This window comes from Podarcis melisellensis, assembly GCF_964234715.1.
Source record: "Podarcis melisellensis genome assembly, chromosome: Z".
NCBI lineage: Eukaryota > Metazoa > Chordata > Lepidosauria > Squamata > Lacertidae > Podarcis > Podarcis melisellensis.
The window spans coordinates 10958183-10982047 of record NC_138547.1 but is presented as its reverse complement, the minus strand read 5'-3'; the positions used below and the strand labels follow the sequence as shown (position 1 = coordinate 10982047).

Sequence of the window (23865 nt, the reverse complement as noted above, 5' to 3'; positions counted from 1 at the left end):
AGAAACTCCAGAGGGTGCAGAATGCTGCAGCGAGGCGCCTCACGGGGTCTCTGCCACGGGAGCGTATTCACCCAGTGCTTTTTAAAATGCACTGGCTCCCGGTAGAGTACAGGGTCAGGTTTAAGGTGCTGCTTTTGACCTTTAAAGCCCTTCACGGCCTAGGACCCTCGTACCTACGGGACTGCTTCTCCCAGAGAGCCTCAAGGTCCATAAATAGCAACACCCTAGTGGTCCCGGGCCCTAAGGAAGTTAGATTGGCTTCAACCAGAGCCAGGGCCTTTTCAACTCTGGCTCCAGCCTGGTGGAACGCTCTGCCTCATGAGACCAGGGCCCTGCAGGATCTGATTTCTTTCCGTAGGGCCTGTAAGACAGAGTTGTTCCACCTGGCCTTTGGCTTGGAGCCAATTTGATTCCCTCCCTCCCTTTCTTTCTTTTTTCCTTTCCTTCTCCTCCTGCGATGAGGCTACATTTTAATGTTTTAATGTTTCCATATTTTAATGTTGTATTTTAATTTTGTTTTTAAGTTGTAATCATTCAATTTGTTTTTATTATTGCTTGTAAGCCACTCTGAGCCCGGCCTTGGCTGGGGAGGGCGGGGTATAAATAAAAAATTATTATTATTATTATTATTATTATTATTATTATTATTATTATTATTGCTGTGGTGGTAGCAGAGGCCATGGTGACAGCGGAAGAGGTCATGGCAGAGGTTGCTCTGGCCACGCCAGAAGAGATGGCAGAGGCAAGGAGGCAGAAGTGGGACCCGCTGGATTTCAAGCAGAAGCAGGAGCGGTTTCTGTGAATCCGTTACTGTTAAGTTGTGGGTGAACATATCAGACGACACAGCGATTCTTCAAACAGCTCTTGTTTATTCACAGGCCAGAACAGAACTGAACTGAAAGGTTCAGCCAGCCTGCTTATATAGAGCTCCACTACAATGCAACAGTAACCACTTTCTGAAACTATCCAATCACTGAATGTCACTTTCAATCTCTTATTTGCATAAGTGGACCTGCATGAAAACTATCTACAGTATCCCCCTGCTGGCCCAGGGTGAGAACTTCAGTACATAACAGTTATGTCCCACTTAATTCAGATGGATTGGGTACTAGGACCATAGTGTACACTGACCCTCAGCAGCTCTCCAGGATTTTAGACAAAGGGACCTTCTCATCCAGTCTAGAGATGCTGGGAACTGAACCTGGGACCTTCTGCATGCAAAGAAGATGCTCCCCCACTATGCTATGGCCCTTCTCCATGACATGTCTCTCCCTGAGACCATGAGAAGCCACTGGCAGCTGGAGTACCCAATACTGGGTTAGATGCATCTGGTATAAGGCATATTTCCAAGTTCCTGATGCCTTCTGAAGTAAAGGGCTGAGGGGTACACCAAAGAATTTCTGTGCTAAGCATTCATTCAACTTACGTAACAGTAATTTATTTCAGAGAGAGAGAAGCCACCTATTTCTAAAACAACAACAAATGGAATATGACCTTAATCTGGTGTGACACTAATAGTTTGCAGGTTGCACTCAGCAAGTAGGCTCTAAATATCTCACTGGCTCAGTGCAAAATATCTGAATGACTCCTGGGCACACCAACACTGGTGCGTGTGTGCGCTCCCAGCAGTGGCAAATTGCACAGAATGCCTGGAGAAGGAACACAGCCTGCTTTCGGATAGGCCAGCCAGAAAAAGCCATTCTGCACTGGCCAATGAGCTGCTCCCTTCTCAGCTGAAAATTCCCCTCCTGAAAAATGAGATGTGGCCCAGTTTTTGCAGGGGGGAAATCACATGATACGGGCATGAACCCCTTCGCTAGCCAAAAACAGAGTCTCAGCACAGCTGTTTGCCATTTTGTCTCTCATGTATATGCTGCCCTGCCCTCCATCTGAGCATTTCCCTATGTTCCCTTTAATATTCCTCTCTTGCTTTCAAACACCTCCCTGTGCCAACTTCCTTCAAAACCCTTTTATGGAGTCACAATTTCGTTTAAATAGCCTTTGCAGCTAGCCAGGTACTCTACAGCCATCTAAAACCTTGAAGCTGGTGAGCCTTGGACTTGGTTATTTTAACACATTTGCAAATACGTGCCTATTTTATAGTTTTGTTTTTCATCTTTTCATCTTTGCCTGTTGTTATAATTGTTCTCTCCATTTTATAGACATTATAAAATATAATAATAATAATAACAATAGCGATAATAATAATAATAACAACTTCACAAAAAAGAATAAGAATAAGCTAGTGTAGTGGAGAAAGTCAAAGCCTCCTAGAGCCGACTGCATGTCTCTGTCACCTAAGCATGCCTTTGCAATTTGCAGAAACGTTTTGTCCCAAGCCCCGGAAAAGCCCCAGCACGTTTTCTATTGGCTGTCCCAAGACAATCAACCCCATTAATTTATCATAAAGGGACCTGCTTTTTCACTTGTAAAGCCAACAGCCACTCAGCAAGCAACAAAGGCCACCTTCAAAAAAAAAGTTGCAAGTGACAACAGATGGGCCTTTGATTAGAAAGCTGTTTGAAATATTTCTCAATATCTTGAATCACCTGCCAAAGGTCAAGGGAGCTCTCTGCCACTTCACTCAAACCCTCCTTTCAACCTGGGCACTGCCCTTTTGCAGCAAGTTCTCAACCCAACATCTAGAAGGAGCTGCCAAACGAATCAGACCTGGACATTAGGGAAATGTGAAGGTGAAATCCTGCCTGCCTGTCTTTTGGACCTGACTGCCTACCTGTCTTTTCAGGTGAATGCCGATATTCCATACGGCTTGCCAGCTTGTCAGCTGCAAGGCAGGTGACCTTCCAGCCTGTGATGTGACAAGTTAATTAAAAAGACCAACCCTATGAAAAATGAAAGGGACCATAGGAGCACAAGCCTACAAACTAGATTGGGCTGGAAGGATCCGCTCTGCACAGCAATGGGGCTTTTGAAGTCACTTAACTCACCTGTTAATTTGCTTTTACCTTCTTCTAAGAGGGATTGAAGGTTGCTTCAATAGGATAAAGATGGCAAACATCAGTGGAAGCTTTGTTTAACTAAAATAGTGTAAGATGAGCCCTGCTGGATCTGGCCAAATTGTTTTACTTGCTTTATTCATAAAAATGTCTCAAAGCAACTTACCAACACAATAGAAATACAGTGGTGCCTCGGGTTAGCGACGCTTCAGGTTACAGATGCTTCAGGTTACAGACTCCGCTAACCCAGAAATAGTACCTCGGGCTAAGAACTTTGCTTCAGAATGAGAACAGAAATCGTGCGGCAGCAGCAGAAGGCCCCATTAGCTAAAGTGGTGTGTCAGGTTAAGAACAGTTTCAGGTTAAGAATGGACCTCCAGAATGAATTAAGTTCTTAACCCGATGTACCACTGTACTCTAATCAATTACATAAACACAAAAACATAAAAACAACTCTTGGCACCTTAACAAACTGCAGCTCCCATAATTCTTTGGGGTATTCAATGTTGAGCGGGGAGGATGCGGTACTCCAGAGCAAATCTCTTGTCTCAAATAAGGTAGAAGCACCCCATATGTAATCAGAGTTTATCATTTTTCCATAAGCCACTTTCTTGATGAATGGGATAGAAATTAAGTAAGCAAAGGAACCAACAAACATAGGACATACCCAGCCAGACTATTATTGTTGGGGATCTGCTGCAAACAGTTGTGCCCCAAAAAATAAAAAGTCAATTTCCAAAGGAATCCATCATTGGCCTAGCCTCTGTGCCCATAAACACCGCTCTACAAAGTCTGAGCACACTAATTTTTACAGTCATTTAAGGCGAAAAAACATCCAAGTGGCGGTATTCCACAGCATGCTTTTGACTTAATTTGCAGGAAATGAAACAATATCACTCAAGGGAGCCGCATCTCGACAGCACCCTGCGCTAGGTAACCAAATTCTCTTGAATTGTATTCTTGTATTGTCACTGATGATCCCATAGGGTAATAGGAAAATCAAACACAGCCAGTCGCCAGAGTGACACAGTGGAGATTAATGTCAACTTTTATCTGTCAGTTTGACGAGCTCTCCCGCACTGGCATGAAATTTTAAAGGTGCGGTGTCAAAACAAAATGAAAAAGCCGTAATGTTCTCAATCTACTGTTCTCAGAGGGATAGGAGCAAAGGAGAGGAATAGAGAGAAATCAATTTAACGATCAAGAGCACGGATACTTGACTTTCTCTATTGCCTTGCTAGCTTGCTTGCTTTCCCCCTCCCAGCCTGGAAATGGTTGTGGGTTTTATTTCTTGAAGCTAAATCACGAAACGATGCAAGGAAGGGAGGAAGGACAAATAACGTGGAAAAAGAAGTACACCCCGGATTTCAAATGCAACTGTTCGATTGTATTTTCCTTCATGTATTTTTAAGGACAGGGGCACACAACTACTGCCAAAATGCAGCCCTATGTCATTCTCCTCCACTCTCTCCCACCACCCCTGTGACAAAACCAAATGCACTCCATTAAACTGGCCACTGCTTCTAAAGATGGAGAAGGATGGAGTGCAATCATATCTCATCACCCTTTGTTGTTGTTTTCCACATTCCGAGGAGAGGAGAAGAGAGGAGCTCACGACTGACATGCTTCACTCAGAGAAGGGCAAATCTGTCAATTTTGTTTTCCCTCAGTTTTTCATTGCTCCAATCTGAAGTTTCTCGTTGTTTCCAATTTTCCACATTTCCACATCAGTTTGCAATGTTTGTAAAACTCCGCATGAAAATTAGAACCAGCATTTTAGTGCAAATTTCTCTTAATATGCACATTCTGAATGCAGTTTTGACTTGCATGCACATTTTTGCACATTTTGCATTTTTTGCAATTATTCTTCCAGTTTTGTATGTTATTTTGCATTTTTGTATGTTATCCATGCATTCATATGCACACTTTCCCCTAGTATATGTATTTTTGTCCACATTACTTGGCAAGAGGACTGCATTGCAAAATTCAGAGAAGTGTGGATTTCAATGATTTGCATATTTTTTCAGGCAGTATTAATCAGTTATGTTCACCTTGAAATGCAAAGTGAATTTCTTCCCCCAGCTCTAATCACTCATATAGTTTAATACAGCCCTTCCGCTTTGAATGAATGAATGATTTTTTATTTGCGTCAGACATCGGCTTCCTTCTGCTTCCTATAGCAGTACATGTCACCATCTACCTGTCCCCATTCTCACAGTGGTCACCTAGATGCTTCTACGGGAAGCCCACAAGGAGAACTTGAGCACAATAGCTCTCTCACCACCTGCAGTTTCCAGAAACTAGTATTCAGAAGCAATACTTCCTTTGACTGTGGATGTGGAACATAGCTATCATGGCTGATATCTAGTAGCCATTGATAGTTCTGGAGATCTTAAAAGAAACACACACTATTTTCGTTGGACTAATAAAGGTATTGTCCATGGATTTGGGGTTTTCTTCTTCTTTATGAGTCAACACAGCTATCTCTACTTTTGATTACGTTGGCCAGAACACTGGAAATAGACAGAAAACTGGTGGTTTTCATGAGTCCCCTGGAGAAGTTATGGTCAGGTCCTGAGGGGGAATGGGAAGAGCTCAGGGAGTGAGAGGACCTTGGAGAGGGTCCTAGAGGGATGGAGAAGTGACTGCTGTACCCTAAGAAGGGTCTGAGCATATGGAGGGGGCCAGAGATTCAGGGAATGAAGATCTGAATCCACGGGAGGAACCAGGTACAGTGGCAGAGGAGTGCTCTGCCTTTCTGACATTGGATAGCCCTAGTCAGACACCTCCTGTGGTGGAGCTACCTCCAGCACCTCCTTCTTCAGGGGAGATGACTGAGACTAAATCAAACACTGAGCCTACATTGACACCACATCCATCTCCAAGGACATGAAGATGCCAGTGCTGACAGAATTCACAAATCCAACCCACTCAGAGGAGTGCCTGTTTGCTTGCCCAGTTCCAGGACATTGGCTGTTTGCCATGCTAAGGGCTGTGCCACCTCATTCTTCCAAAGGAAGGTGCAGGGGGCATGCTGCTTGTTGCATCAACATCTTAGCTTGACTTAGCCACCACTTATGCACCTATTACACCTCGTAACCTTGCCTATGTACTGATCTGATTGATGCATTAAGGACTTTAGTGGAAACAGAACTGGGAATCTAAGTTCTTCATCTGGCAGTGGGGGCCAGGACAGTGGTGGTGGTGATGACAGTGGTGGATTTAGGGCAGCATGGCCAGTTTCACTACACTGGATGCCAAGCCTAGGGGGTGCTGCAAGGCATTGCAACTATGAGATAGTGAATTGAGCAGAATGGAAGATGAGAGGTGGGGGGCACCGAATTTTGTCCTCACACAGGGTGACACTGAAATTTGAAAGGCCAAAGTCAGCCCCTGGTGATGATGATGAAAGCAGGAGTTGTTAGCTTAAGAAAATGTGAGCAAATGAAACTTATGGTGGGGTGGGGAGAAGAGCACACACAACAGCATCTGACCTTTGAAGTTCCCTTGAAAAATGCCTCATTGAAGGGAGTAATGAATGCAGGATTGAAACAATTTGATAAGCACCTACAGGTTATGCCTTTGGATAATTACAGGTTGTCACAGGGATGAGATGGAGATCTTGGACATGCTTATTACTTTAATTCACCGGTGGGAAGGTCATAACAGACCATCAAGGAGTTGTTTTTGATGGAAGGGCAACAGAGAAAAAACTTGGCAATTAAGAAGCACAATCCACTTTTTTTAAAAAAAATGAAGGAACCGGCCCTGTTCTCACAACCATACATAATGTTTTCACTCCGGGACAAAGGAGTGTACCCCAAACTCAGCATAAGGCAGAGATGATGCCAAATAGATGTGCTGACTTTGAAACGGTAGCTCAAGATGTTTGTGACTGCTGTTATTTTAAACAGCGTGATTTTGCAATTCCCAGGATCTCCATTTTGGGAAGGGCAAACTGGATGTCTATTTTTCTCTTTCTCCCCCTCCCCCCTCCGGTTCTTACATATTGGTGCACCTATGAATTCCTTGGGAATGGAATGGCTGTTGAACCACTCTGGAACTAATTGGTCTTTGAAGGGAATAGGGGTCTTCTAAGGCAGAGGTTTTAAACCTATGGCTCCCTTAACCAACTACATTCTTTCTGCGGCATACCTGTGAGGTTCAGGAGCCCATTTATGTCACCCATTGCCTGCAGGGCTGGCAGCCTCTCACCCATTTTCGAACACCCTCCCTTGTGGAGTGTTCCCTCAGCCTCCTCTCCTCTCCCCTCTACTTGGGAGTCTTCTTTACAGCTGCTGCCTCCGTCCCTGGTCTCCAAGCTGCCCCCTGCCCCGCCCCAAAGAGAGGTGCCTCCCAGAGGCACCATTTGCCTGCAGAGCTTATAGCCAGGGCTGCTGCAATAAACAGCCACAGACAGCCTTCTGGGTGGCTAGCATGACTAAACCACTACTGGCGTATGGAGGAACATGATGAGTGCCAGAGTGCATGCAAATGCTGTTTACCTTCCTGCCACAGTGGTACCTATATATCTACTTGCACTAGTGTGTTTATGAACTGCTAGGTTGGCAGGAGCCGGGACAGAGCAACGGGAGCTCACCCCATCTTGCAGATTCAAACTGCCGACCTTCCTATCCGCAATCCCAAGAGACTCAGTGGTTTAGACCACAGTGCCACCTGCATCCTTGTAGGGTCTCCTAATACCACTCAGCACCCTTAATAAACTACAGCCCCCAGGATGCGTTGGGAGAAGCCATGACTGTTTAAACCAATATGATACTGCTTTAAATGTATAATGCAGATGGGGCCAAAGTTCATCTTTGGGCAATTAACGCTTTGTCACATCCTTGTAAATACCCTTAAACTGCTCCTTCTGCTAGTTACTGAAGTAAGGCAGATTCATAAATAAATCTTCACTGTATCGTAGTTACATTAAGAAAACTATCTCCTGTGGAGAAGTTGCCACTGATACCAGGTGTAAGAAAGGAGCAAAGCACCTTTGTGTTCATTCAACTCCTTTTTAGTGTGGGAAGTCAAATGGGGAAATTTTGCAGCTGGAAAATCTGCTTTAAATATATACACATACTGCCCACCTGGTGCATGAGTGTCCAGAGCTTTTCCAGGAAAAGTGATGTTTTGGATGGGGGAAGAACTTTCTGAAATACAAACAAAAACAAAAACCAGGTCACCATCTTCAGAATTTTTTTTGCACAGCAGTATTCAAAATGCAAATAGCCGAGGCACATTAAATATTAAACAAAAAAGACGCACTTCCTGTTTTGTAATTAAAACTCTTATTTCATATTTCACACTGTGCTATGGAGAGGTCACAATGTAATTCTGCAAGGTTTCACAGCTTCCTTGTTTGCAAATAAAGTGTGTGGGAACAAGTAGAAAAGGAGGGGGTGGGGTGAAGCATCCATCAAAATTCATGTATCAGTGAAAGTAACATATAAAAATACATTATTTGGGGAAAATTGTTTTGCAAAAAAAAGTGTGTATTAGCCTAAATTGCATACCATTGTGTAGATTGGTATAGTTCATTGCATTAAAATGCTGATGCATTTTCATGAGGACCAGTGCTTCTGTATAAAAAAATAACAAAAAAAGTAAAATGATGTGGAATTGCAGAGAACCTAACTTAAGTTTCAGCAGGTGAGAAACAGAGGCACCAAAATTGAACAATTTGCCAATCCCTAATGACCTTCCATCACTCTGCCCAAACTGTAATCTCCATAGGCAGTGGTCTGACTTTTTACATATATATATATAATACTGGAAAATGTTAGGTTTGTAGATGATGCTGTAGAAATAACTGCAGTGGCAATAACAGCAATGCTATTGTCATTGCAGGAGGAGGGGCTCAGTGGCAGAGCGCATACACAAGGTCTCCAGTTAAATCTTTGGTGTCTCCTGTACAAAGAATCAAGGCACAGGTAATGTGAAAATTTGCCTCTGCCTGAAACCCTAGGGAGCCCTTGCAAAGAAAAGCAGTCAGTGATGGGATAGATGGACAAAACATGTGACATGTTATAAGGCAGCTTTCTATGTCCTGTCACAGGATGGGAATCCCTTAGGGAGGAAAGTCATCATTACACAATGATGCAGAGCATGCTTTGCAAGCAGAAGGGCTCAGGTTCAGCCCTCAGTATTTTCACCAAGAGCAGCCTTTGCAAACCCGGTGACCTCCAGATGTTTTGAATGACAACTCCTGCCATTTGCAGCCAGCATTGGGAACGTTGTGCTGGCAGGGACTGATGATGGGAGTTGTGATCCAGATCTCTGAAGAGCACCATGTTGACGAAGGTTAAGTTAAAGGACTTCCATGCAGTGGTGAACCTGGATACTTGTTTTTCCCCAGACCCTGGACTTAATGGTCATATGTGAGCCCCCCACACTTTAAAGCAGAGATGGGGGAACCTATGGTCTTCCAGATGCTGCTGGACTCCCATTATCCTTGATGGCCACGTTGGCTGGGGGCAATGGGAGTCTGAGTCCAGCGTCTAGAGTCTCAACCACTGCTTTAGATTCCCTCTCTTTAGATTCTAAAGTTTAGATTCTAAAGTATATTACTTTCCCTACTTCAAAATGTGGTATCTTGGTCCTGCTGTGTTAGGGGGCTCTCCTGCTTATTCTCCTGCAATTGTGCCCCAAAGTCTGGCCCTGATCTTCAAGGGTACCATTGTGGTGAAGGACCACAATGGAAGAGCATCTGCTTTGCATGCAGAATGTCCCACGTTCAATTCCCAATTGCATCTCCAGGTAGGACTGGGGAAGAACACGATCTGAAACTATTGACATTGTCACTATCGACAATGCTGAGGTAGATGGACCAGTGGTCTGACTCGGTGTGGGGCAGTTTCCTATGTTCCGAAGATCATAGGAAGCTTCCATCTACTCAGGCAGACCATTGGTCCATCTAGCTCAGTATCATCTACGTGGACTGACAGCATCCCTCCAGGGTTTCAGGCAAGGAGCATCCACCAGCCCATCTGGAAGATGCCGGAGATTGAACCTGATTGTAAATCAGATACTGTACCACAGAGTTTTTGGCTATAATGAATCTGACCATAGCTCTCCGGCATCCCAGAGAAGGTCTTTCCCAGCTCTGCCTGGAGATACTGGGGACCTTCCACATGCAAGGCAGATCATTTACCGCTAAGTTACAGTCCTTCCCCTGTGTAAGGGTAGCAAAGCTGGGGAGGCCGCCAACCTGAGAGCCAACTACCAGTCGAGGAGACAAAACATGACTGGGATTGAACCAATAATCACAGAATCATAGAATCGGCAAGGAAAAACCTTTGACAATGCACAGTTGAGCCACTGCAGCACCAGAAGCCAGTATATGCAGTCCTCATTTCCCACCACTTTCTTTCCTCTTTGCCTGTTTCAAGCTTCCAAATTCTACAGGGCAAACTGGGCACTGGTGCAGGTTTCAGAGCATTCTCATCTCATCAATTGATGGGTCTCTCTCTCTCTCTCTCTCTCTCTCTCTCTCTCTCTCTCTCTTTCTCTCTTTCTCTCATAGGTAATCACATCCCCCAGGGGATACAGGTTCACATATTTCCTAGGGATGGTCAAATCTGTCCATTTCAGATTCCTTTTCTCAGTTCCCCCTCTTCTTAAGTTCAGTTCTCCGCTTTTCCACACCTGGCTGCATTAAAAAAAATGATAATTCATCAGCCTTTCCGTAGGGTTTTCTCCTCATATACAAGTTTTTGCATGTAATTTGGCTAGTAAACACACTTGCAAAGCAACTTCCCTGAATTGTAATGCATTTGTGTGTGTCTTATTTCCCCCAATATTTTATGCACACTTTACCCTAGTATTTGCATTTTTCTACTCGTTGCTCGGCTGGAAAACTGCACAGCAAAATTTGAAAGACAACTGTGTTTTGGTTTGTGTATTGTTTTGGAAAGTGCAAGTTAGGTACGGTTCACCTTTAAAATGTGAACTGATTTCTGCCCTCATTCCGAAACCTTTTGTGCCTGTTGAGCTGGTATATGCAGGTTATAGGAGACTGACATGAGGTTCTGCATAACAACATAACATAACATAACATAACATAACATAACATAACATAACATAACATAACATAACATAACACAACATAACATAACATCATATCATAACATAATAACATAACATAAACATAGCATAACATAAACATAACATAAACATAACATAAACATAACATAAACATAACATAAACATAACATAATATCATCATCATCATTTGAAGCAGAATTTCAATGTCTCCTGTTTTATCCAATGATTCTTCATTCATTAAATAAGCTCTGTGCTCTTTTTGCACCAAATGCTGGGGAGGTGAGCAGTGGTTTGGCAGCCTTAGGCTTGAGCGCCATCTGCTGCTCAGACAACATATGTAACTTCCTTTATATATCAAGGTGGGCTTTTCTTTTGCCTATTTCTTTTGCTTGCAAAATAGTTGCCTGCCTGCGTGTCTTATCTATCTATTTCACATATATCCTACCTTTTCCCCCATAGAGCTCAAGATGTGGAGCCCAGAATTCTCCCCACTCCTCAGTCCCTGCAGCAACCCTGGGAGACAGGTGAGGCTGAGAGGCAGCCACTGGCCCAAGGTCACCCAGTGAGCTTCACAGCCAAGTGGGGATTTGAACCCTGATCTTCCCAGCTCCTAGTCCAACACATCACTGTCTGTTCCCCAAATGGCAGTTGGAGACACACAGAGCACATTGAATAAAGATTTTCCTTTTTTCCCTTTGGCAAAGTGAGTGTGATGTAGAGTGGTTAGAGCATTGGTGGGGAGCCTCAGACACAGCAGCCAAATGCAGCCCTCCAAGTTACTCTATTCAGCCCTTGGGACTCTCTCCAGGCCACAACCCCTATCCAGACACTCCCTCTCTTCTCAAGTCACACCCCTCAGCAGCCCCTCTCCACACCCTCCTTGAGTGTTTTTGTATGGCTGGAATGGGTCCTTGAACATCCTGTTCTCACAGGGGCCATATGCCTGTGGGAACCCCGCATGCAGAATTTAGGCACAAGAACATTCTCCCCTCTTGGGGTTTACAGCAATTGGTGTTCCAGAAGCATTCTGCCTCTGACTATGGACTGATAGCATAGCCACCGTAACTAGCAGCCATTGGCCATTGTTAGTTCTGGAGAGCTTCAAAGCAACACACACTATTTTGGGACATTTTTGTTGCGCTAATAGTTTATGCCCTAACTGTGGATTTACCGTTTTCATATAGATCAGCAGTCATCTTTACTTCTTGCGTAAATAGCTTGTGTGCTTTACCTCTCACTTCTTTTTGTTCATCACTTTGTGAGAGCCAAGCTTTGGAAATCTGGTGATGGTCCAGATGTTGCTGGGCGACAAATCACATCATCTCTGACCACTGGCCATCCTGTGGGGCTGATGGGATCCAACAACATCTGGAAGGCCATGGGTCCCCCTCCCAGCTTGAAAGAAATTGAAGCTGACCTCAGCTGGAAAGAAAATGCTAAGCCAGAGAGAGGCTTTGGTTTACGCCAGCAAGGCAGTTCTTAGGCTATTATGATTAATCAACTATTTTTTTAAAAAAAATTCTCTCTAATGAGTTGACAGGCCTAATTTACAGCATGTGTAGATATGCACAATGCATGTTGTGTCAAGAACAGGCCACACGGGAGCCCCTAGCTTGCCTGGGGTGGAAAGGAAAGAGATGTGTCTGCATGGTGTTCTTTTCCTCATCCACATGATAAAGAAATGTGCTGTCACAACGAAGCAGTAGATTCAGCCTCACAGCATGCGAGCACAAGAGAGAGAGAGCTCCCAAGTATGCGCAGGATTCCACAGGAGCAATTTATGGGCTGAAAATAGATCAAAGGCTCGCTTTGAATTCTCTCTCTCTCTCTCTCTCTCTCTCTCTCTCTCTCTCTCTCGTCAGAAAACAAGCCTGTGGCATTCCTTGAGCACCTTCATGTGCCAGGATCTTGAAGTGTGCTCTCTTCGCTTGTTGTAATGAGTCAAGCTGGATTTCGGCTGAACACAGACTGACTGCTGTTGCCAGCAGCTTTCCATGTTCACCTCCTGAAAAGTTTGCACAGCATCTGCAAATGCAACGGAGTCTCAAAATCGCTTACAACATTTCCAGCTGGTCCTGTTTTTTGTGCGGGGCAATCTCTAGTAAGCCACTGTACCTATTTTTGGTTTTTTTTCTGAACAGCCTTATTAAAACATTTTTAGTAGTGCATTTCATCAAATCATCAATTTTTAGAGCTGGAGGAGAGCTCAAAGGTCATCTAGCGACCTAACCCAATTCAATGTGTGTGTTCTGCAAGGCATGATTCAATTACCTTATCCCTTGCATTTCTCCATTTTTCTCCTGTTTTGAGGGAGGGCTCCCTTTCAACTTGGTGGTTCTCTACAGTCAGAAATCACAACAGGAAAATATTGCTGATGCCTCATATTATAAGCACAAGACTGTCAGTATTTTGCAGAAGTTATACAATCGCATACCAGGACTTTGCACAACTAAAGTAGGATAAAATGTCCTGTCATCCTAGTGCAACAAATCCAGTTCCTTCGCCAGGGTGTCTTGAAGATAACCGTACGAGTCAGGAATCAATGTGCATCCTTAGCTAGCAGCACCGCCCCATGTAAATGTATGTAAATGAACACAAAAGGAAACATCAAGCACCACATACAGACTTTTGTTTCACACACGGCAAACAGAACTGTTGACAACACGCTTTGCAGGATGATTATGCTTTTCTAGTACACTTTTTTTAACCAAAAGAACAATCACCCCCTTGGCTTCTAAATCAACAGAAGGCGGGTTATTGTAGAGTAAATTAATTCACCAAGCATAATAGAGCCTTCAGCAACATGCAACAGTGAAAGGACCAGAGGTCATGAAGTGATCCTTTGATGGAGGATTCTCTGTAACAGGGGTGGGAAAGCTGTGACCCCCTCCAGATGTTCGAAAGGCATAGAAATTCATAGAATCATAGAGTTGGAAGGAAACATAAGGGTCATCTAGTCCAACCAATGCATGGACCTTTCCCCTGAAAGTGGGGCTTGAATCCACAACTCTGAGACTCTGAGACTGGGAGTATCATGCTCTATAATAATAAACATATTCTTATTTATATCCCACCCATCTGGCTGGGTTGCCCCAGCCACTCTGAGTGGCTTCCAACACATAAAAACATAACCCAACATCTTGGCTTAGGCCCCTCGTATCTACGGGACTGCCTCTCCTGATATGCCCCACAGAGGACCTTAAGGTCCATGAATGACCATAGTTTAGAAGTCCCGGGCCCTAAGGAAGTCAGACTATCCTCTGCCAGGGCCTTTTTAGTGATGGCTCCGACCTGGTGGAATGCTCTGTCCCATGAGACTAGGGCCCTTCAGGATTTAATCTCCTTCCGTCGGGCCTGTAAGACAGGACTATTCTTCCTGGCCTTTACTTTGAATTCAGCCTGATCTTATATTTCCCTTCTTTTCCCTCCCCCTCCCCTTTTATGAAGATCACCCACTCTGAGACCCCACAGCTAATTCTCCCCTGGCCTCCATGCTGGCTCAAGTAGGACCAATTCAGCCAGCTAGCCCTGGGGATTATCCAATTGATTTTTGAATTTTATTGTTATTCATGTTTTTATACTGTATTTTATGCTGCTTTTATAATTAAGTGTTTTAAATTTGTTGTTAGCCACCCTGAGCCCTGTTTTTGAACTGGGAAGGGCAGGGTATAAATAAAAATTTGTTGTTGTTAGACTCCCACTCCCACCATCTCTGACTACTGGCTATTCTGGCTGGGGCTGGTGTTCACCAATATTCAGAGGGCACTGGGTTCCCCATACCTGGTCAATTGGCCGCCTGGCTCTCCCATACAGTAGAAAGCTCAGGAAAGGTGGTGGCATTCGCAGGCTGAGTTTCACAGTGAGTATAGCATACCAGAGACTTAGGGTGGGAATTTGGTTGTTTAGGAGTGGAGCTTGGTCAGAATAGACCAAGCCTACACGCAGGATCCAAGCACAAGAGCACTGTCCCCTCCCGTATTTTCCAGCAACTGGTATTCAGAAGCAGTACTGCCTCTATGCTCTACTTTCATAGTTTGAGGCAGTAGCCATTGATAGCCTTATCCTCCATGATTTTGTACACTCTTACTTTAAAACCATCCAAGTTGGGGACCATCACTACCATCAACAAACAAATGAACCACAGATCATAGAAACAGATCAAATGAACAAAAACATTAAGGGCGTAGTATGAAGGGACGCGGGTGGCACTGTGGGTTAAATCACAGAGTCTAGGGCTTGCCGATCAGAAGGTCAGCGGTTCAAATCCCCATGAGCTCCCATTGCTGGGTCCCTGCTCCTACCCACCTAGCAATTCGAAAGCACGTCAAAGTGCAAGTAGATAAATAGGTACCACTCTGGCGGGAAGGTAAACGGCGTTTTTGTGCGCTGCTCTGGTTCGCCAGAAGCGGCTTAGTCCTGCTGGCCACATGACCCGGAAGCTGTTCGCTGGCTCCCTCGGCCAGTAAAGCAAGATGAGCACTGCAACCCGAGAGTCGGCCACGACTGGACCTAATGGTCAGGGGTCCCTTTACCTTTATGAAGAAATAGCATATACTGAATACAGTCATACCTCCTGTTACGGACACTTCAGGTTACGTGTTTTCGGGTTGTGGACCGCGGGAAACCTGGAAGTACCGGAACGGGTTACTTCCAGGTTTCGCCGCTCGCGCATGCACAGAATCGCCAAATCGCACCAGCGCCAGCACAGACGCAGCCCTTCAGGATGCGAACGCTGCAGGTTGCGGACGTGCCTCCGTCACGAACCCGAGGTTCCACAGTATACATACCGAACCAAAATACCTTTCAGTATTCAACAGTAAAGAAAATGGATGAACCTGACAGTATACCAATGCAGTGTATCAAAGGAATATCAAATGCTCAAACGCCAAAAGACCTTCAGTGGGAAATAAACACACCATCACGTGCCAGTTTTTTCTTTTAAAAAAGCAACATGACTCCTTCACTGACTACTTTCCAAATGGCCCACTGTTTCTCTCCAGTAAAACAAAAACAGCAATCCAGAACCAAAACCACTCTCCCTTTGAGATGCATATCCTGGAACAACTGTGGAACCCCATGCATGTCTACTCAGAAGTAAATTCCATTTGAAGGGCCTCAGAAATGGAAATTCCCAGCATCCAGTTATCATGCAGCTGTTACAAGATGAGCAAGGCCATAGCAGGTAGACAAACAAGGCAACTGTTGCGAGGTGATCAAGGCCATAAGCAGGGAGATAAACAAGAATGAATAAATTAAGAATTTAACCTTCAAAAGGAGATGTTAGAGCCTGATAGGATAAGAAGGTAAAAGTTTCACTCTCTGATTATTTGTATAGCCTATAAAATGTGGGCGCACACAGATTGGGGTGCAGCTTGCAATGTATTGCGCTGCACCATTTGCTTTGCATATGCGAACCAAATAAACTCTGCTTAAAACCTGAATTGGTGTTTGCCTCCAGAATATCCAAGTCACTTGAGGTCAGACATTTCACAGGTGCCTTGATGTTTATAGGAGGACACCAAGACTCCACAAGGACAGGTCTGTCTTTCCAGCTTGGGGCTGCAAGGACTCTTGACGTTTCAGTGTGCACCAGCCGCTATTGGCTAGGAAACTGAAAATAAGTTGCCACACTCCCTGTGCTGTAGATCGGAGGGACACACATCACGAACGGAGCAGAAAAGGTGTGCCAGTTGGGAAACAAGACATCTCAACCCCAAGGACAGGTGAGTAAAGGGACCCTATTACAGATAGAGAGGAGTGTAAGCACAGGATGTAAGATGTGACTGAATAGCTCCCTTGGAGAAAGGTGAGGCTGACCAATAAAAGGAGACTGGCTAGGGTTTTAGGTTAGGCTGGGAGGTATTGGTGAGTGGCTCCAAGAGCAAATGATTGTGTGGATGAAAGGGGGACCGTAGAGGAAACCCAACCTGAGTGTGGGCCAATAGGTATTCCCAATTGGAATACCTAGATGTTTATCAGCGTGCCCTGAAGCATGAGGAACATGAAACATTGAAAGGGAGGGAGAAGTCACAAGATGAAAGCATGACATTAGGGAGTCCCAGGGAAGCCCAGATTATGCCCCACCACCAGCCCCAGTGAAGGGACAAGCGCCACAGCCCTGGACCAGTACTTTCCAGTATATACCCCTTTACACTACTGACTTAATGAACTGGTCAAATACCACCCCACCGTTTGAAAGGGACCCTGGCAAGGGTATCATCTTAATAACTTCCCTGATGAGGACCCACACCCTGACTTGGGATGACTGTCAGCAAATTCTGCAGCATTTCCTGATGGGTGAAGAAATTCAGAGAGTACATGCGGAGGCTCATTGACATCTAGCCGCCAATGGCATAGGGGCAGCTCAGATCCTGCTCCAGTACCCGCTGGGGGATCCCAATTGGAATTATGATCAGACTGACCATAGGGCCTTAGTACAGATGAACAGGCAAACCCTGATACAAGGTGTAACACGTGCAGCCAGAAAACCTACCAATATGGCAAAAAAATCTGTAGTACAGAAGCCAGATGAAAGTCCAGCAGCATATTTGGAACGTTTGAAGGAGGCATTTAGGATCTAGACACTGCTAAACCCAGAGAACCCAAACAAGAGCAAAGAGCACAGCAGTCCTTGTGAGCTGCAGGCCCCGCCCTGGGCCAGGTGGTAAGTGGCAGGAAGGAGCAGGACCCTCAGGCACTCACTCAGGGGAGTCCTCCTGGGAAGCAGAGCACAGCAGTCCTTGTGAGGCTTCAGGCCCCGCCCTGGGCCAGGTGGTAAGTGGCAGGAAGGAGCAGGGCCCTCAGGCACTCACACAGGGGAGTCCTCCTGGGCAGCAGAGTACAGCAGTCCTTGTGAGGCTTCAGGCCCCGCCCTGGGCCAGATGGTGAGTGGCAAGAGCAGGGCCCTCAGGCACTCACACAGGGGAGAAGAGGCAAGAGAAATATAGGGAAAATAAGTTGAATATGTTGGCAATGGCAATTGGAGAGAAAGAAAAGGGGAAGCATATCTCCTTAGAGGGAAAGGGAAGGGAAGAGGACGTGGAACCAGAGAAAGAGGTAGAGGACGAGGGACGAGGGACGAGACTAGGGAGGAATCAGTGTGCGATATGCAGGCAAGAAGGACATTGGAAAGGCGAGTGCCCGACAGGAAAATTGGCTTCCAGGTGGAAAAATCAAAATTGGAAACAGAATTGTTAGAACCCAATACTAAGAATCTGTCAAAAATGTATAACTTGCTGTTGAAATGGAATACGCAGGATGAAACGGTGAAATCAGCCATGATTAAGTGGGCACAAGATATTGGCCACAACATTATGCTTGCTGACTGGGAAAAGTTGTGGACCACCGGTATGAAATTTACGGCATGTAATGCCTTAAGAGAGAATATTATGAAAATGATTTATAGGTGGTACATGACCCCAGTCAAGCTTGCAAAAATTTACCACTTACCTGATAATAAATCTTGGAAATGTAAAGAAACTGAAGCTACATTCTTTCACCTTTGGTGGACATGCCCAAAGATTAAGGCTTTCTGGGAAATGATATATAATGAAATGAAAAAGGTATTTAATTATACCTTCCTGAAGAAACCAGAGGCCTTTCTCCTGGGTATGGCCAGCCAATTGGTGCCAAAGAAGGATAGAACATTCTTTATGTATGCTACAACAGCAGCAAGAATACTTATCGCAAAGTATTGGAAAACACAAGATCTACCCACCTTGGAAGAATGGCAGATGAAGGTGATAGACTATATGGGACTGGCAGAAATGACTGGCAGAATCCGAGACCAGGGAAGAGAGACAGCGGAAGAAGATTGGAATAAATTTAAGGACTATCTTAAGAAACATTGCAAGATTAATGAATGTTAGAATGACGTTGGTTTAGAAATTATGTGGTTTACAGCTGTAAAAAGAAAAAAAGGCTAAAAATTAAATGAAAAATAAGGGAGAGGATTTGCTGAATTAATAATTAGAAATTGGAATACAGAAAGGGGAGGTATGAGGAAGTCGGGGAAGTAAGTTACAAGAAAATAAGGGATTGAAATTATACTTGTTTTGTTTTTGTTTGTTTGTATTGTTGTTTTGTTTTTATATAATCTTTGAAACTTTAATAAATATCTTTTTTTTAAAAAAAGGAAAGGCGAGTGCCCGAATAAGGGAGCCCCAGGCTAATGGGGACGGAATCGCGGAATGAGGCCCGGACGAGGAAGAGGAGAAGGAGGGTACGGGCCTCCTGATTGGCAGCACCGGGAAAACCCAACCAATCTGATTGGGTTGGCTAATTATGAATCACAATAGGACAGCCTGGGTTCACGGCAGGGTTCCTCGGAGCCCACGGTCTCAGTACAAGTGGGGAACCGCCTTGTGAATTTTATGATTGAGACTGGAGCTGCACTATTTTCAGCTAAATGAAATGTTTAAAAAAGAGTTTTCAGAGAGGGTTTATTCTGAAAAAGAATCTAGATTTCAACAAGAAATTTTGAATAATGAAGTGAAAATTTTATCTAAGATGTATAAAATATTGTTGGAATGGAATACAATAGACGAAGAGGTTAAATCTGTAATGATTAGCTGGGCTAAAGATTTTGGATATAATATTGATTTGAGAAGTGGATTAAATTATGGAAGGATGGGTTAAAATCTACAGCATGTATTACGATAAAAGAAAATGTTATGAAGATGTTATACAGATGGTACATAACAGCAGTAAAATTGGGTAAAATGTATAAAGTTTGCAATAAATGTTGGAAGTGTCGGGAGCAAGAAGGAACATTTTACCATATATGGTGTTTATGCAAGAAGGTAAAAAGCTTCTGGGAGATGATCTATAATGAGCTAAAGAAAATGTTGAAATACACTTTTGTTAAAAAACCAGAAGCTTTTTTACTGGGAATACTGGGAAATGAAATTAGTAAAAAAGATGTGAAATTAGTTTTGTATGCAGTAACAGCAGGCAGAATTTTGCTGGCACAGAAATGGAAACAGGAAGAAATGCCCACAAAAGAAGAATGGAGGATGAAACTGATGGAATACTCAGAAATGGACAAATTGACGGGGAGAATTAGGAACCAGCGTGACCAGAGATTCTCCGAGGACTGGAAGAAATTTACAGAGTATATCAAAGATGTTTGTGATGAACAAATAACACTTCTTGGTTTTCAAGAAGCTCTGTGAAATTAATGTTAGAAATATTGTTTAAAAAGCATGATGTGATTAAGAGTGTTTGAGTGCAATATAATATTGAGAAATGTGAGATGAAGATATAATACGGAGAATTATCAGACAAGCTGAGGGAAGTTCTTGAAAGAAGGGATTAAGTGAAGATTGGATGTTTGATTTTGTATGAATTTTTGATGGGAAAACTAATAAAAATAATTTTTAAAAAAGAGAGAGAGACTGGAGCTGAATATTCTGTGCTCCCCTTACCCCTAGGAAACCCCAGCAAGCAAACCATTAAGATCACCGGGGCGACAGGGGACTCTCAAGTGAAACCCTTCTTACAACCAATGGACTGTGTTATAGGGGGAAGGGCAGTAATATTCCTGTATATTCCAGAATGTCCAATGCCATTGATGGGAGAGATTTGTTGTTCAAGCTCCATGCCCAGATCATTTTCACCCCCTCCGGATATAATATGGCCCTGCCATATTACAGGCACAGGAATTATGTCTCTCATGGTACCCAGAGAAAATGCCTGGAGATTGGTGGCAGCCTTAATGGAGGACAAAAGAGAAGAGGAGGGCCAGGATTCAAAGCTTATAAGAATGATCAGTGCACCCCTAACGGTATGGGCAGAAGACCCATCTCCAAGAATGGCAAGGAATAATCATACCAAGGTTCGGGCTGCCAAGTGCAATAGGGAGCGACAACGGACCAGCATTCAAACACCACATTGTACAAGGAGTCGGTCAGGTTCTGAACATCCCATGGAAACTGCATACGGCCTGGAGGCTGCAGAGCTCGGGAAAAGTAGAACAGATGAATAGAACATTGAAAAATCAACTTGCCAAACTCACTCAGGAGACAGGAGCCTCCTGGCTCGATATGCTCCCTATAGCCCTTTTCAGGGTTCACTGTATTCCTAATAAGCATACCCAATTGTCTCCATTTGAATTACTATATGGGCGTCCACCCCCGTTTGAGCTTCTCCTGTGTACTCAACTCTTGGGGGACACTACGACCCAAGACCAAATTTAATCTCTCTTATGTGTCTTCTCATCTCTTAACAGGTGGTCCCTCCAGCGGATGGCGTGCAGCATGACTGAGCCAATCCACCCCTTTAAGCCCGGTGACTCTGTATGGATAAAAGAGCGGAACGCAACGGCCATAAATCCTAAATGGCAAGGCCCTTACGTAGTCCTGCTAGTTTCCCCAATTGCAATTAAGGTAGCCGGGTTGACCCCCTGGATCCATCACACGCGAGTAAAACGAGCCCATGGAGAGTGGACTTGCGAACTCTTACCCAATTCTCTGAAGCTCAGATTCCGGAGAAGTCCTGATCCTGATCCCAATGGGAGTTGATCAGGACACAGCCCATCGCCAGCCATGCTACCATCACACCGGAAGCTGATAGTTCTACGCATGCCTGAAGATCTGGATGGGAGGTTCCGAAGATATACAACCTATCTGTGTAGATAAGTTACCAAATAACGTTCTGAGCAAATTAGTCACAGTAGTCTCAAGCCGTAACGCGCGTGAGAAAGGGCACTTGACTGAGCCGGTGGCCATTGTGTCCCCCGTAGTTACTGAAGAACGACCATTTGACCAGCCAGAGTGTTATGGGATTGGGTGTTACATGTGTGGTTGTATGCACTTGGGCAAATCGTTCGGTTCTAGGATAAGCCCATTTGCTCTGATTGGGGTGCAGATTGCAATGTATTGTGCTGCACCATTTGCTTTGCATATGTGAACCAAATAAACTGCTTAAAACCTGAATTGGCGTTTGCCTCCCTGTGTCCAGTCCATGCTCCAGAATATCCAAGTCACTTGCGGTCCAACACATTGAATCCAATGTTTACTTCCAGATACATGGCTATAGAAATTGCAACTCTTAAGACTGCTGCTTGTCGTCTCTGGCTGAAAACATAACTAGAGAGAGATCAAATCCTAACCCTGCTGACTTTAAATCTGCTACTGCAATGGGCAGCCTGTGGAAACTGCACTGAGTTCATTTTTAAAATAAAATTTGGCGTAAATGTACTGGTCCCGGGGGGGGGGGTACCGTGAGGCGTGGTCAAAGTCCAGTCCTGGGTGGAGGGTCTGGAGCCTGTCCACCAAGGGGGAAGCGGGGTCCAAATCAAGACGCCGAGCATGGTTGGGAACTCCGGAGAAACAGGTCTGGTGCTGGCAGAAACAGGTCTCCAACGTTGTTGCTCCCGCAACCTGGGACTGGGCTGACTGGCCTTTATCTCCTCTGAGGCCAGAGGCAGTCCCGGTCCACAGTTGACCCGCCTCTCCTGGCCTTAAGGCAAGCACTCCTCCTGAGAGAACCCAGTTCCCTCCGCCTCTCTGCCCTGAGCCTCTGCAGCTCAGGAGAGGCTGGAGGGTTACTGGACCCAGGGGCAGCTTCACCTTCCCCTGACAGGGCTGGGAGAGGCGCACCTGCAGGCAATGGGTCCTCAATCACCTCCAGAGCCAGAGTGGATGCATCTGGTGTCTGCTCCTGAGGATCCGGCACAGGTGCAGGCCCTTCAGATTCAAGCCCCTGTCCCAGCTCAGCCGGCCCTGGAGGCAGGGACTCCTGTGCAGGCTGGTACTCCTCAGATCCAGCTTCTGAATCAGATTCCCAGACCATCACAGTAAATAAACTAAAAATGTTTCACCTTTTTAACCTTTTTATCTGTCCTAGTTCACGTATTTTAGGATGAAGGGAGGAAGAAGAACAGACTAACGAGTGGCTGGAATGCGATCAGAGTGAAGAGAAATTCCAGCTGTTGAAAGTAAGGATCACTGGAACTCATAAGCATGTGTAAAGTGCCTTCCATTCAGTACTTATTATTATTATTATTGTTAATTGAATTTATATACCGCCCTATACTTGGAGGTCTCAGGGTGGTTCACAAAACAAGAGCAACATAAAACACCTCCTCCTAACAACAAAGGGAAACTGTAAAGGGATGGTATCCGCAATATACAAAATACTGCTCCAAAATCCCACAAACCCCCTAGATGCACTCAAAAAACAATGGGAGAATGACATAAACTATGAGATTAATCCCACTCAATGGACCAGAGTGTGGTCTAAACCAGTGTTTCCCAACCTTTTTTGGGCAAAGGCACACTTGTTTGATGAAAAAAATCTCGAGGCACACCACCATTACAGCCCCGTGACGTCAGCACGCAGCGTCACTTTCAATTTTTTTCCCTCCCCCTTGCCGGGGAACCTCCAAGCTTTAGGGGGGGGGGAGGCAGCAAAGCGAGGGACTGAGGGACTCCTCCAACGACAAGGGTTGGGGAAGAAGAGAAAGTTATAGTTGTTTTTTAAAAAGTGATAATTTCATTGTTCTGTTTTTTTGTAAACCGCTTTGAAGGGTTCCTTCTCGGCACGCCCCCCCCACCCGACAATCAAGCAGCGTATCAATTCCATGAAGCACCAAATGCAGGCGCGTCTCAACTCACGTCTCGGAAGTGGGCGAGGCCGCGCTCGCCCAGGGCGCTGAGACACTCGTAGGCCGAGCCCGCCTGGAGGAAGAGCTGCGCCAGGCACATCACCTCGCTGCGGAAGAGGGAGCCCATGGCGGAGGGCGCCCAGGCCGGGCCTGAGGAGGCGCAGCGGCGGGAGCGGCAGAGGCGGCGTCACCGCTCTCCTCGGCGCCGCCTCCGCTCCGCCGTCGCCGCTGCTGCCGTCCCGCTGCGGAGGC

General features: G+C 45.1%; 1 long non-coding RNA gene across 3 annotated transcripts; it reads right to left on the bottom strand.

Annotated features, from left to right (window-relative positions):
* Positions 1-663: 663 nt before the first annotated feature.
* LOC309361557 lies at positions 664-22830 on the bottom strand. 3 transcript variants are annotated; one of them, XR_014164496.1, is made up of 4 exons: positions 20838-22830; positions 17500-17878; positions 8051-8113; positions 664-766 (listed from the first exon to the last, which is right to left on the bottom strand). It is a non-coding gene; the product is annotated as an uncharacterized lncRNA (long non-coding RNA). The 3 variants fall into 3 exon arrangements; XR_014164497.1 differs by lacking the exon at positions 664-766 and adding an exon at positions 3230-5470; XR_014164498.1 differs by lacking the exons at positions 664-766; positions 8051-8113 and having other exon boundaries at positions 15487-17878; positions 20838-21299; positions 21468-22830.
* Between the last annotated feature and the right edge of the window lie 1035 nt (positions 22831-23865).